Source organism: Cololabis saira, unplaced genomic scaffold (assembly GCF_033807715.1).
Source record: "Cololabis saira isolate AMF1-May2022 unplaced genomic scaffold, fColSai1.1 scf046, whole genome shotgun sequence".
NCBI classification, from domain to species: Eukaryota; Metazoa; Chordata; class Actinopteri; order Beloniformes; family Belonidae; genus Cololabis; species Cololabis saira.
Window position 1 is genome coordinate 197,501 of NW_026906210.1, and position 10,000 is coordinate 207,500.

The window sequence follows — 10,000 nt, forward strand, 5'->3', positions numbered from 1 at the left end:
AATACCTCTGATATGGAGTTGAAGATAAGTCATAGAATATAAGTCATTGATTTGTTGGTTTTATTTGTTGGAGTTAAAGTGCCTTAACCATGTGCAAAACACTTTAGGACGTGAGCTGTCGCTCTTACCACGTTGAAATATGTGTGGGTAGATTAAGTGAGAGCGCTCTCTGCTGGTTGAAAAAGCTTACAGCACCTGGTATTCCCAGGCGGTCTCCCATCCAAGTACTAACCAGGCCCGACCCTGCTTAGCTTCCGAGATCAGACGAGATCGGGCGCATCCAGGCTGATATGGCCGTAAGCTGAAGCTGCAGCTTGAAATACCTCTTATATGGAGTTGAAGATAAGTCATATAATATAAGTCATTGATTTGTTGGTGATAATAATTTAGAAGCACTTATTTGTTGGAGTTAAAGTGCCTTTACCATGTGCAAAACACTTTAGGACGTGAGCTGTCGCTGTTACCACGTTGAAATATGTGTGGGTAGATTAAGCGAGAGCGCTCTCTGCTGGTTGAAAAAGCTTACAGCACCTGGTATTCCCAGGCGGTCTCCCATCCAAGTACTAAACAGGCCCGACCCTGCTTAGCTTCCGAGATCAGACGAGATCGGACACATCCAGGCTGGTATGGCCTTAAGCAGAAGCTGCAGCTTGAAATACCTCTGATATGGAGTTGAAGATAAGTCATAGAATATAAGTCATTGATTTGTTGGTTTTATTTGTTGGAGTTAAAGTGCCTTAACCATGTGCAAAACACTTCAGGACGTGAGCTGTCGCTGTTACCACGTTGAAATATGTGTGGGTAGATTAAGCGTGAGCGCTCTCTGCTGGTTGAAAAAGTTTACAGCACCTGGTATTCCCAGGCGGTCTCCCATCCAAGTACTAACAAGGCCCGACCCTGCTTAGCTTCCGAGATCAGACGAGATCGGGCGCATCCAGGCTGGTATGGCCGTAAGCAGAAGCTGCAGCTTGAAATACCTCTGATATGGAGTTGAAGATAAGTCATAGAATATAAGTCATTGATTTGTTGGTTTTATTTGTTGGAGTTAAAGTGCCTTAACCATGTGCAAAACACTTTAGGACGTGAGCTGTCGCTGTTACCACGTTGAAATATGTGTGGGTAGATTAAGCGAGAGCGCTCTCTGCTGGTTGAAAAAGCTTACAGCACTTGGTATTCCCAGGCGGTCTCCCATCCAAGTACTAACCAGGCCCGACCCTGCTTAGCTTCCGAGATCAGATGAGATTGGGCGCATCCAGGCTGGTATGGCCGTAAGCTGAAGCTGAAGCTTGAAATACCTCTTATATGGAGTTGAAGATAAGTCATATAATATAAGTCATTGATTTGTTGGTGATAATAATTTAGAAGCGCTTATTTGTTGGAGTTAAAGTGCCTTAACCATGTGAAAAACACTTTTGGACGTGAGCTGTCGCTGTTACCACGTTGAAATATGTGTGGGTAGATTAAGCGAGAGCGCTCTCTGCTGGTTGAAAATGCTTACAGCACCTGGTATTCCCAGGCGGTCTCCCATCCAAGTACTAACCAGGCCCGACCCTGCTTAGCTTCCGAGATCAGACGAGATCGGGCGCATCCAGGCTGGTATGGCCGTAAGCAGAAGCTGCTGCTTGAAATACCTCTTATATGGAGTTGAAGATAAGTCATATAATATAAGTCATTGATTTGTTGGTGATAATAATTTAGAAGCGCTTATTTGTTGGAGTTAAAGTGCCTTAACCATGTGAAAAACACTTTTGGACGTGAGCTGTCGCTGTTACCACGTTGAAATATGTGTGGGTAGATTAAGCGAGAGCGCTCTCTGCTGGTTGAAAATGCTTACAGCACCTGGTATTCCCAGGCGGTCTCCCATCCAAGTACTAACCAGGCCCGACCCTGCTTAGCTTCCGAGATCAGACGAGATCGGGCTCATCCAGGCTGGTATGGCCGTAAGCAGAAGCTGCAGCTTGAAATACCTCTTATATGGAGTTGAAGATAAGTCATAGAATATAAGTCATTGATTTGTTGGTTTTATTTGTTGGAGTTAAAGTGCCTTAACCATGTGCAAAACACTTTAGGACGTGAGCTGTCGCTGTTACCACATTGAAATATGTGTGGGCAGATTAAGCGAGAGCGCTCTCTGCTGGTTGAAAAAGCTTACAGCACCTGGTATTCCCAGGCGGTCTACCATCCAAGTACTAACCAGGCCCGAAACTGCTTAGCTTCAGAGATCAGACGAGATCGGGCGCATCCAGGCTGGTATGGCCGTAAGCAGAAGATGCAGCTTGAAATACCTCTGATATGGAGTTGAAGATAAGTCATAGAATATAAGTCATTGATTTGTTGGTTTTATTTGTTGGAGTTAAAGTGCCTTAACCATGTGCAAAACACTTTAGGACGTGAGCTGTCGCTCTTACCACGTTGAAATATGTGTGGGTAGATTAAGCGAGAGCGCTCTCTGCTGGTTGAAAAAGCTTACAGCACCTGGTATTCCCAGGCGGTCTCCCATCCAAGTACTAACCAGGCCCGACCCTGCTTAGCTTCCGAGATCAGACGAGATCGGGCGCATCCAGGCTGGTATGGCCGTAAGCTGAAGCTGCAGCTTGAAATACCTCTTATATGGAGTTGAAGATAAGTCATAGAATATAAGTCATTGATTTGTTGGTTTTATTTGTTGAAGTTAAAGTGCCTTAACCATGTGCAAAACACTTCAGGATGTGAGCTGTCGCTGTTACCACGTTGAAATATGTGTGGGTAGATTAAGCGAGAGCGCTCTCTGCTGGTTGAAAAAGCTTACAGCACCTGGTATTCCCAGACGGTCTCCTATCCAAGTACTAACCAGGCCCGACCCTGCTTAGCTTCCGATATCAGACGAGATCGGGCGCATCCAGGCTGGTATGGCCGTAAGCAGAAGTTGCAGTTGGAAATACCTCTTATATGGATTTGAAGATAAGTCATAGAATATAAGTCATTGATTTGTTGGTTTTATTTTTTGAAGTTAAAGTGCCTTAACCATGTGCAAAACACTTTAGGACGTGAGCTGTCGCTCTAACCACGTTGAAATATGTGTGGGTAGATTAAGCGAGAGCGCTCTCTGCTGGTTGAAAATGCTTACAGCACCTGGTATTCCCAGGCGGTCTCCCATCCAAGTACTAACCAGGCCCGACCCTGCTTAGCTTCCGAGATCAGATGAGATCGGGCGCATCCAGGCTGGTATGGCCGTAAGCAGAAGCTGCAGCTTGAAATACCTCTTATATGGAGTTGAAGATAAGTCATAGAATATAAGTCATTGATTTGTTGGTTTTATTTGTTGGAGTTAAAGTGCCTTAACCATGTGCAAAAAACTTCAGGACGTGAGCTGTCGCTGTTACCATGTTGAAATATGTGTGGGTAGATTAAGCGAGAGCGCTCTCTGCTGGTTGAAAAAGCTTACAGCACCTGGTATTCCCAGACGGTCTCCCATCCAAGTACTAACCAGGCCCGACCCTGCTTAGCTTCCGATATCAGACGAGATCGGGCGCATCCAGGCTGGTATGGCCGTAAGCAGAAGCTGCAGCTTGAAATACCTCTTATATGGAGTTGAAGATAAGTCATAGAATATAAGTCATTGATTTGTTGGTTTTATTTGTTGGAGTTAAAGTGCCTTAACCATGTGCAAAACACTTTAGGACGTGAGCTGTCGCTCTAACCACGTTGAAATATGTGTGGGTAGATTAAGCGAGAGCGCTCTCTGCTGGTTGAAAATGCTTACAGCACCTGGTATTCCCAGGCGGTCTCCCATCAAAGTACTAACCAGGCCCGACCCTGCTTAGCTTCCGAGATCAGACGAGATCAGGCGCATCCAGGCTGGTATGGCCGTAAGCTGAAGCTGCAGCTTGAAATACCTCTTAAATGGAGTTGAAGATAAGTCATATAATATAAGTCATTGATTTGTTGGTGATAATAATTTAGAAGCACTTATTTGTTGGAGTTAAAGTGCCTTTACCATGTGCAAAACACTTTAGGACGTGAGCTGTCGCTGTTACCACGTTGAAATATGTGTGGGTAGATTAAGCGAGAGCGCTCTCTGCTGGTTGAAAAAGCTTACAGCACCTGGTATTCCCAGGCGGTCTCCCATCCAAGTACTAACCAGGCCCGACCCTGCTTAGCTTCCGAGATCAGACGAGATCGGACACATCCAGGCTGGTATGGCCGTAAGCAGAAGCTGCAGCTTGAAATACCTCTGATATGGAGTTGAAGATAAGTCATAGAATATAAGTCATTGATTTGTTGGTTTTATTTGTTGGAGTTAAGGTGCCTTAACCATGTGCAAAACACTTTTGGACGTGAGCTGTCGCTCTTACCACGTTGAAATATGTGTGGGTAGATTAAGCGAGAGCGCTCTCTGCTGGTTGAAAAAGCTTACAGCACCTGGTATTCCCAGGCGGTCTCCCATCCAATTACTAACCAGGCCCGACCCTGCTTAGCTTCCGAGATCAGACTAGATCGGGCGCATCCAGGCTGGTATGGCCGTAAGCAGAAGCTGCAGTTGGAAATACCTCTTATATGGAGTTGAAGATAAGTCATAGAATATAAGTCATTGATTTGTTGGTTTTATTTGTTGGAGTTAAAGTGCCTTAACCATGTGCAAAACACTTTAGGACGTGAGCTGTCGCTGTTACCACGTTGAAATATGTGTGGGTAGATTAAGCGAGAGCGTTCTCTGCTGGTTGAAAAAGCTTACAGCACCTGGTATTTCCAGGCGGTCTCCCATCCAAGTACTAACCAGGCCCAACCCTGCTTGGCTTCCGAGATCAGACGAGATCGGGCGCATCCAGGCTGGTATGGCCGTAAGCAGAAGCTGCAGCTTGAAATACCTCTTATATGGAGTTGAAGATAAGTCATAGAATATAAGTCATTGATTTGTTGGTTTTATTTGTTGGAGTTAAAGTGCCTTAACCATGTGCAAAACACTTTAGGACGTGAGCTGTCGCTGTTACCACGCTGAAATATTTGTGGGTAGATTAAGCGAGAGCGTTCTCTGCTGGTTGAAAAAGCTTACAGCACCTGCTATTCCCAGGCGGTCTCCCATCCAAGTGCTAACCAGGCCCGACCCTGCTTAGCTTCCGAGATCAGACGAGATCGGGCGCATCCAGGCTGGTATGGCCGTAAGCAGAAGGTGCAGCTTGAAATACCTCTTATATGGAGTTGAAGATAAGTCATAGAATATAAGTCATTGATTTGTTGGTTTTATTTGTTGGAGTTAAAGTGCCTTAACCATGTGCAAAACACTTTAGGACGTGAGCTGTCGCTGTTACCACGTTGAAATATGTGTGGGTAGATTAAGCGAGAGCGTTCTCTGCTGGTTGAAAAAGCTTACAGCACCTGGTATTCCCAGGCGGTCTCCCATCCAAGTACTAACCAGGCCCGACCCTGCTTAGCTTCCGAGATCAGACATGATCGGGCGCATCCAGGCTGGTATGGCCGTAAGCAGAAGCTGCAGCTTGAAATACCTCTTATATGGAGTTGAAGATAAGTCATAGAATATAAGTCATTGATTTGTTGGTTTTATTTGTTGGAGTTAAAGTGCCTTAACCATGTGCAAAACACTTCAGGACGTGAGCTGTCGCTGTTACCACGTTGAAATATGTGTGGGTAGATTAAGCGAGAGCGCTCTCTGCTGGTTGAAAAAGCTTACAGCACCTGGTATTCCCAGACGGTCTCCCAACCAAGTACTAACCAGGCCCGACCCTGCTTAGCTTCCGATATCAGACGAGATCGGGCGCATCCAGGCTGGTATGGCCGTAAGCAGAAGCTGCAGCTTGAAATACCTCTTATATGGAGTTGAAGATAAGTCATAGAATATAAGTCATTGATTTGTTGGTTTTATTTGTTGGAGTTAAAGTGCCTTAACCATGTGCAAAACACTTCAGGACGTGAGCTGTCGCTGTTACCACGTTGAAATATGTGTGGGTAGATTAGGCGAGAGCGCTCTCTGCTGGTTGAAAAAGCTTACAGCACCTGGTATTCCCAGGCGGTCTCCCATCCAAGTACTAACCAGGCCCGACCCTGCTTAGCTTCCGAGATCAGACGAGATCGGGCGCATCCAGGCTGGTATGGCCGTAAGCTGAAGCTGCAGCTTGAAATACCTCTTATATGGAGTTGAAGATAAGTCATATAATATAAGTCATTGATTTGTTGGTGATAATAATTTAGAAGCACTTATTTGTTGGAGTTAAAGTGCCTTTACCATATGCAAAACACTTTAGGACGTGAGCTGTCGCTGTTACCACGTTGAAATATGTGTGGGTAGATTAAGCGAGACCGCTCTCTGCTGGTTGAAAAAGCTTACAGCACCTGGTATTCCCAGGCGGTCTCCCATCCAAGTACTAACCAGGCCCGACCCTGCTTAGCTTCCGAGATCAGACGAGATCGGGCGCATCCAGGCTGGTATGGCCGTAAGCTGAAGCTGCAGCTTGAAATACCTCTTATATGGAGTTGAAGATAAGTCATATAATATAAGTCATTGATTTGTTGGTGATAATAATTTAGAAGCGCTTATTTGTTGGAGTTAAAGTGCCTTAACCATGTGAAAAACACTTTTGGACGTGAGCTGTCGCTGTTACCACGTTGAAATATGTGTGGGTAGATTAAGCGAGAGCGCTCTCTGCTGGTTGAAAATGCTTACAGCACCTGGTATTCCCAGGCGGTCTCCCATCCAAGTACTAACCAGGCCCGACCCTGCTTAGCTTCCGAGATCAGACGAGATCGGGCTCATCCAGGCTGGTATGGCCGTAAGCAGAAGCTGCAGCTTGAAATACCTCTTATATGGAGTTGAAGATAAGTCATAGAATATAAGTCATTAATTTGTTGGTTTTATTTGTTGGAGTTAAAGTGCCTTAACCATGTGCAAAACACTTTAGGACGTGAGCTGTCGCTGTTACCACATTGAAATATGTGTGGGCAGATTAAGCGAGAGCGCTCTCTGCTGGTTGAAAAAGCTTACAGCACCTGGTATTCCCAGGCGGTCTACCATCCAAGTACTAACCAGGCCCGACCCTGCTTAGCTTCAGAGATCAGACGAGATCGGGCGCATCCAGGCTGGTATGGCCGTAAGCAGAAGCTGCAGCTTGAAATACCTCTGATATGGAGTTGAAGATAAGTCATAGAATATAAGTCATTGATTTGTTGGTTTTATTTGTTGGAGTTAAAGTGCCTTAACCATGTGCAAAACACTTTAGGACGTGAGCTGTCGCTCTTACCACGTTGAAATATGTGTGGGTAGATTAAGCGAGAGCGCTCTCTGCTGGTTGAAAAAGCTTACAGCACCTGGTATTCCCAGGCGGTCTCCCATCCAAGTACTAACCAGGCCCGACCCTGCTTAGCTTCCGAGATCAGACGAGATCGGGCGCATCCAGGCTGGTATGGCCGTAAGCTGAAGCTGCAGCTTGAAATACCTCTTATATGGAGTTGAAGATAAGTCATAGAATATAAGTCATTGATTTGTTGGTTTTATTTGTTGGAGTTAAAGTGCCTTAACCATGTGCAAAACACTTTAGGACGTGAGCTGTCGCTGTTACCACGTTGAAATATGTGTGGGTAGATTAAGCGAGAGCGCTCTCTGCTGGTTGAAAAAGCTTACAGCACCTGGTATTCCCAGGCGGTCTACCATCCAAGTACTAACCAGGCCAGACCCTGCTTAGCTTCAGAGATCAGACGAGATCGGGCCCATCCAGGCTGGTATGGCCGTAAGCAGAAGCTGCAGCTTGAAATACCTCTGATATGGAGTTGAAGATAAGTCATAGAATATAAGTCATTGATTTGTTGGTTTTATTTGTTGGAGTTAAAGTGCCTTAACCATGTGCAAAACACTTTAGGACGTGAGCTGTCGCTCTTACCACGTTGAAATATGTGTGGGTAGATTAAGCGAGAGCGCTCTCTGCTGGTTGAAAAAGCTTACAGCACCTGGTATTCCCAGGCGGTCTCCCATCCAAGTACTAACCAGGCCCGACCCTGCTTAGCTTCCGAGATCAGACGAGATCGGGCGCATCCAGGCTGGTATGGCCGTAAGCTGAAGCTGCAGCTTGAAATACCTCTTATATGGAGTTGAAGATAAGTCATAGAATATAAGTCATTGATTTGTTGGTTTTATTTGTTGGAGTTAAAGTGCCTTAACCATGTGCAAAACACTTCAGGACGTGAGCTGTCGCTGTTACCACGTTGAAATATGTGTGGGTAGATTAAGCGAGAGCGCTCTCTGCTGGTTGAAAAAGCTTACAGCACCTGGTATTCCCAGACGGTCTCCCAACCAAGTACTAACCAGGCCCGACCCTGCTTAGCTTCCGATATCAGACGAGATCGGGCGCATCCAGGCTGGTATGGCCGTAAGCAGAAGCTGCAGCTTGAAATACCTCTTATATGGAGTTGAAGATAAGTCATAGAATATAAGTCATTGATTTGTTGGTTTTATTTGTTGGAGTTAAAGTGCCTTAACCATGTGCAAAACACTTTAGGACGTGAGCTGTCGCTCTTACCACGTTGAAATATGTGTGGGTAGATTAAGCGAGAGCGCTCTCTGCTGGTTGAAAAAGCTTACAGCACCTGGTATTCCCAGGCGGTCTCCCATCCAAGTACTAACCAGGCCCGACCCTGCTTAGCTTCCGAGATCAGACGAGATCGGGCGCATCCAGGCTGGTATGGCCGTAAGCTGAAGCTGCAGCTTGAAATACCTCTTATATGGAGTTGAAGATAAGTCATATAATATAAGTCATTGATTTGTTGGTGATAATAATTTAGAAGCACTTATTTGTTGGAGTTAAAGTGCCTTTACCATATGCAAAACACTTTAGGACGTGAGCTGTCGCTGTTACCACGTTGAAATATGTGTGGGTAGATTAAGCGAGACCGCTCTCTGCTGGTTGAAAAAGCTTACAGCACCTGGTATTCCCAGGCGGTCTCCCATCCAAGTACTAACCAGGCCCGACCCTGCTTAGCTTCCGAGATCAGACGAGATCGGGCGCATCCAGGCTGGTATGGCCGTAAGCTGAAGCTGCAGCTTGAAATACCTCTTATATGGAGTTGAAGATAAGTCATATAATATAAGTCATTGATTTGTTGGTGATAATAATTTAGAAGCGCTTATTTGTTGGAGTTAAAGTGCCTTAACCATGTGAAAAACACTTTTGGACGTGAGCTGTCGCTGTTACCACGTTGAAATATGTGTGGGTAGATTAAGCGAGAGCGCTCTCTGCTGGTTGAAAAAGCTTACAGCACCTGGTATTCCCAGACGGTCTCCCATCCAAGTACTAACCAGGCCCGACCCTGCTTAGCTTCCGATATCAGACGAGATCGGGCGCATCCAGGCTGGTATGGCCGTAAGCAGAAGCTGCAGCTTGAAATACCTCTTATATGGAGTTGAAGATAAGTCATAGAATATAAGTCATTGATTTGTTGGTTTTATTTGTTGGAGTTAAAGTGCCTTAACCATGTGCAAAACACTTTAGGACGTGAGCTGTCGCTCTAACCACGTTGAAATATGTGTGGGTAGATTAAGCGAAAGCGCTCTCTGCTGGTTGAAAATGCTTACAGCACCTGGTATTCCCAGGCGGTCTCCCATCCAAGTACTAACCAGGCCCGACCCTGCTTAGCTTCCGAGATCAGACGAGATCAGGCGCATCCAGGCTGGTATGGCCGTAAGCTGAAGCTGCAGCTTGAAATACCTCTTAAATGGAGTTGAAGATAAGTCATATAATATAAGTCATTGATTTGTTGGTGATAATAATTTAGAAGCACTTATTTGTTGGAGTTAAAGTGCCTTTACCATGTGCAAAACACTTTAGGACGTGAGCTGTCGCTGTTACCACGTTGAAATATGTGTGGGTAGATTAAGCGAGAGCGCTCTCTGCTGGTTGAAAAAGCTTACAGCACCTGGTATTCCCAGGCGGTCTCCCATCCAAGTACTAACCAGGCCCGACCCTGCTTAGCTTCCGAGATCAGACGAGATCGGACACATCCAGGCTGGTATGGCCGT

General features: G+C 45.7%; 30 non-coding genes and 1 pseudogene across 30 annotated transcripts in view; all 31 read right to left on the reverse strand.

Moving 5' to 3' along the window:
* Window positions 1-183: 183 nt before the first annotated feature.
* Window positions 184-302, reverse strand: LOC133434276 (5S ribosomal RNA). Its single transcript, XR_009778426.1, has one exon. It is a non-coding gene; the product is annotated as a 5S ribosomal RNA (ribosomal RNA).
* A 217-nt stretch (window positions 303-519) lies between these two features.
* Window positions 520-638, reverse strand: LOC133434527 (5S ribosomal RNA). Its single transcript, XR_009778665.1, has one exon. It is a non-coding gene; the product is annotated as a 5S ribosomal RNA (ribosomal RNA).
* Window positions 639-837: 199 nt separating this feature from the next.
* Window positions 838-956, reverse strand: LOC133434450 (5S ribosomal RNA). Its single transcript, XR_009778590.1, has one exon. It is a non-coding gene; the product is annotated as a 5S ribosomal RNA (ribosomal RNA).
* A 199-nt stretch (window positions 957-1,155) lies between these two features.
* LOC133434443 (5S ribosomal RNA) lies at window positions 1,156-1,274 on the reverse strand. The gene has a single exon (XR_009778584.1). It is a non-coding gene; the product is annotated as a 5S ribosomal RNA (ribosomal RNA).
* Window positions 1,275-1,491: 217 nt separating this feature from the next.
* Window positions 1,492-1,610, reverse strand: LOC133434228 (5S ribosomal RNA). Its single transcript, XR_009778379.1, has one exon. It is a non-coding gene; the product is annotated as a 5S ribosomal RNA (ribosomal RNA).
* Window positions 1,611-1,827: 217 nt separating this feature from the next.
* Window positions 1,828-1,946, reverse strand: LOC133434352 (5S ribosomal RNA). Its single transcript, XR_009778498.1, has one exon. It is a non-coding gene; the product is annotated as a 5S ribosomal RNA (ribosomal RNA).
* A 199-nt stretch (window positions 1,947-2,145) lies between these two features.
* Window positions 2,146-2,264, reverse strand: LOC133434453 (5S ribosomal RNA). Its single transcript, XR_009778593.1, has one exon. It is a non-coding gene; the product is annotated as a 5S ribosomal RNA (ribosomal RNA).
* A 199-nt stretch (window positions 2,265-2,463) lies between these two features.
* LOC133434559 (5S ribosomal RNA) lies at window positions 2,464-2,582 on the reverse strand. The gene has a single exon (XR_009778687.1). It is a non-coding gene; the product is annotated as a 5S ribosomal RNA (ribosomal RNA).
* A 199-nt stretch (window positions 2,583-2,781) lies between these two features.
* Window positions 2,782-2,900, reverse strand: LOC133434468 (5S ribosomal RNA). The gene has a single exon (XR_009778608.1). It is a non-coding gene; the product is annotated as a 5S ribosomal RNA (ribosomal RNA).
* Window positions 2,901-3,099: 199 nt separating this feature from the next.
* Window positions 3,100-3,218, reverse strand: LOC133434544 (5S ribosomal RNA). The gene has a single exon (XR_009778673.1). It is a non-coding gene; the product is annotated as a 5S ribosomal RNA (ribosomal RNA).
* Window positions 3,219-3,417: 199 nt separating this feature from the next.
* Window positions 3,418-3,536, reverse strand: LOC133434390 (5S ribosomal RNA). Its single transcript, XR_009778534.1, has one exon. It is a non-coding gene; the product is annotated as a 5S ribosomal RNA (ribosomal RNA).
* A 199-nt stretch (window positions 3,537-3,735) lies between these two features.
* On the reverse strand, window positions 3,736-3,854 carry LOC133434320 (5S ribosomal RNA). Its single transcript, XR_009778467.1, has one exon. It is a non-coding gene; the product is annotated as a 5S ribosomal RNA (ribosomal RNA).
* Window positions 3,855-4,071: 217 nt separating this feature from the next.
* On the reverse strand, window positions 4,072-4,190 carry LOC133434383 (5S ribosomal RNA). Its single transcript, XR_009778527.1, has one exon. It is a non-coding gene; the product is annotated as a 5S ribosomal RNA (ribosomal RNA).
* Window positions 4,191-4,389: 199 nt separating this feature from the next.
* On the reverse strand, window positions 4,390-4,508 carry LOC133434494 (5S ribosomal RNA). The gene has a single exon (XR_009778633.1). It is a non-coding gene; the product is annotated as a 5S ribosomal RNA (ribosomal RNA).
* A 199-nt stretch (window positions 4,509-4,707) lies between these two features.
* Window positions 4,708-4,826, reverse strand: LOC133434375 (5S ribosomal RNA). Its single transcript, XR_009778520.1, has one exon. It is a non-coding gene; the product is annotated as a 5S ribosomal RNA (ribosomal RNA).
* Window positions 4,827-5,025: 199 nt separating this feature from the next.
* On the reverse strand, window positions 5,026-5,144 carry LOC133434476 (5S ribosomal RNA). Its single transcript, XR_009778616.1, has one exon. It is a non-coding gene; the product is annotated as a 5S ribosomal RNA (ribosomal RNA).
* Window positions 5,145-5,343: 199 nt separating this feature from the next.
* On the reverse strand, window positions 5,344-5,462 carry LOC133434369 (5S ribosomal RNA). Its single transcript, XR_009778514.1, has one exon. It is a non-coding gene; the product is annotated as a 5S ribosomal RNA (ribosomal RNA).
* Window positions 5,463-5,661: 199 nt separating this feature from the next.
* On the reverse strand, window positions 5,662-5,780 carry LOC133434421 (5S ribosomal RNA). The gene has a single exon (XR_009778564.1). It is a non-coding gene; the product is annotated as a 5S ribosomal RNA (ribosomal RNA).
* A 199-nt stretch (window positions 5,781-5,979) lies between these two features.
* LOC133434560 (5S ribosomal RNA) lies at window positions 5,980-6,098 on the reverse strand. The gene has a single exon (XR_009778688.1). It is a non-coding gene; the product is annotated as a 5S ribosomal RNA (ribosomal RNA).
* A 217-nt stretch (window positions 6,099-6,315) lies between these two features.
* On the reverse strand, window positions 6,316-6,434 carry LOC133434561 (5S ribosomal RNA). Its single transcript, XR_009778689.1, has one exon. It is a non-coding gene; the product is annotated as a 5S ribosomal RNA (ribosomal RNA).
* A 217-nt stretch (window positions 6,435-6,651) lies between these two features.
* LOC133434353 (5S ribosomal RNA) lies at window positions 6,652-6,770 on the reverse strand. Its single transcript, XR_009778499.1, has one exon. It is a non-coding gene; the product is annotated as a 5S ribosomal RNA (ribosomal RNA).
* A 199-nt stretch (window positions 6,771-6,969) lies between these two features.
* On the reverse strand, window positions 6,970-7,088 carry LOC133434435 (5S ribosomal RNA). Its single transcript, XR_009778577.1, has one exon. It is a non-coding gene; the product is annotated as a 5S ribosomal RNA (ribosomal RNA).
* Window positions 7,089-7,287: 199 nt separating this feature from the next.
* Window positions 7,288-7,406, reverse strand: LOC133434212 (5S ribosomal RNA). Its single transcript, XR_009778364.1, has one exon. It is a non-coding gene; the product is annotated as a 5S ribosomal RNA (ribosomal RNA).
* Window positions 7,407-7,605: 199 nt separating this feature from the next.
* Window positions 7,606-7,724, reverse strand: LOC133434537 (5S ribosomal RNA; annotated as a pseudogene).
* Window positions 7,725-7,923: 199 nt separating this feature from the next.
* On the reverse strand, window positions 7,924-8,042 carry LOC133434213 (5S ribosomal RNA). Its single transcript, XR_009778365.1, has one exon. It is a non-coding gene; the product is annotated as a 5S ribosomal RNA (ribosomal RNA).
* A 199-nt stretch (window positions 8,043-8,241) lies between these two features.
* LOC133434422 (5S ribosomal RNA) lies at window positions 8,242-8,360 on the reverse strand. The gene has a single exon (XR_009778565.1). It is a non-coding gene; the product is annotated as a 5S ribosomal RNA (ribosomal RNA).
* A 199-nt stretch (window positions 8,361-8,559) lies between these two features.
* On the reverse strand, window positions 8,560-8,678 carry LOC133434214 (5S ribosomal RNA). The gene has a single exon (XR_009778366.1). It is a non-coding gene; the product is annotated as a 5S ribosomal RNA (ribosomal RNA).
* Window positions 8,679-8,895: 217 nt separating this feature from the next.
* On the reverse strand, window positions 8,896-9,014 carry LOC133434215 (5S ribosomal RNA). Its single transcript, XR_009778367.1, has one exon. It is a non-coding gene; the product is annotated as a 5S ribosomal RNA (ribosomal RNA).
* A 217-nt stretch (window positions 9,015-9,231) lies between these two features.
* LOC133434392 (5S ribosomal RNA) lies at window positions 9,232-9,350 on the reverse strand. The gene has a single exon (XR_009778536.1). It is a non-coding gene; the product is annotated as a 5S ribosomal RNA (ribosomal RNA).
* Window positions 9,351-9,549: 199 nt separating this feature from the next.
* LOC133434291 (5S ribosomal RNA) lies at window positions 9,550-9,668 on the reverse strand. The gene has a single exon (XR_009778440.1). It is a non-coding gene; the product is annotated as a 5S ribosomal RNA (ribosomal RNA).
* Window positions 9,669-9,885: 217 nt separating this feature from the next.
* Window positions 9,886-10,000, reverse strand: part of LOC133434384 (5S ribosomal RNA) — a 119-nt gene continuing 4 nt past the window's right edge. The window contains exon 1 of the ribosomal RNA XR_009778528.1: window positions 9,886-10,000. This exon is cut by the window's right edge and continues 4 nt beyond it. This is a non-coding gene — a ribosomal RNA (5S ribosomal RNA).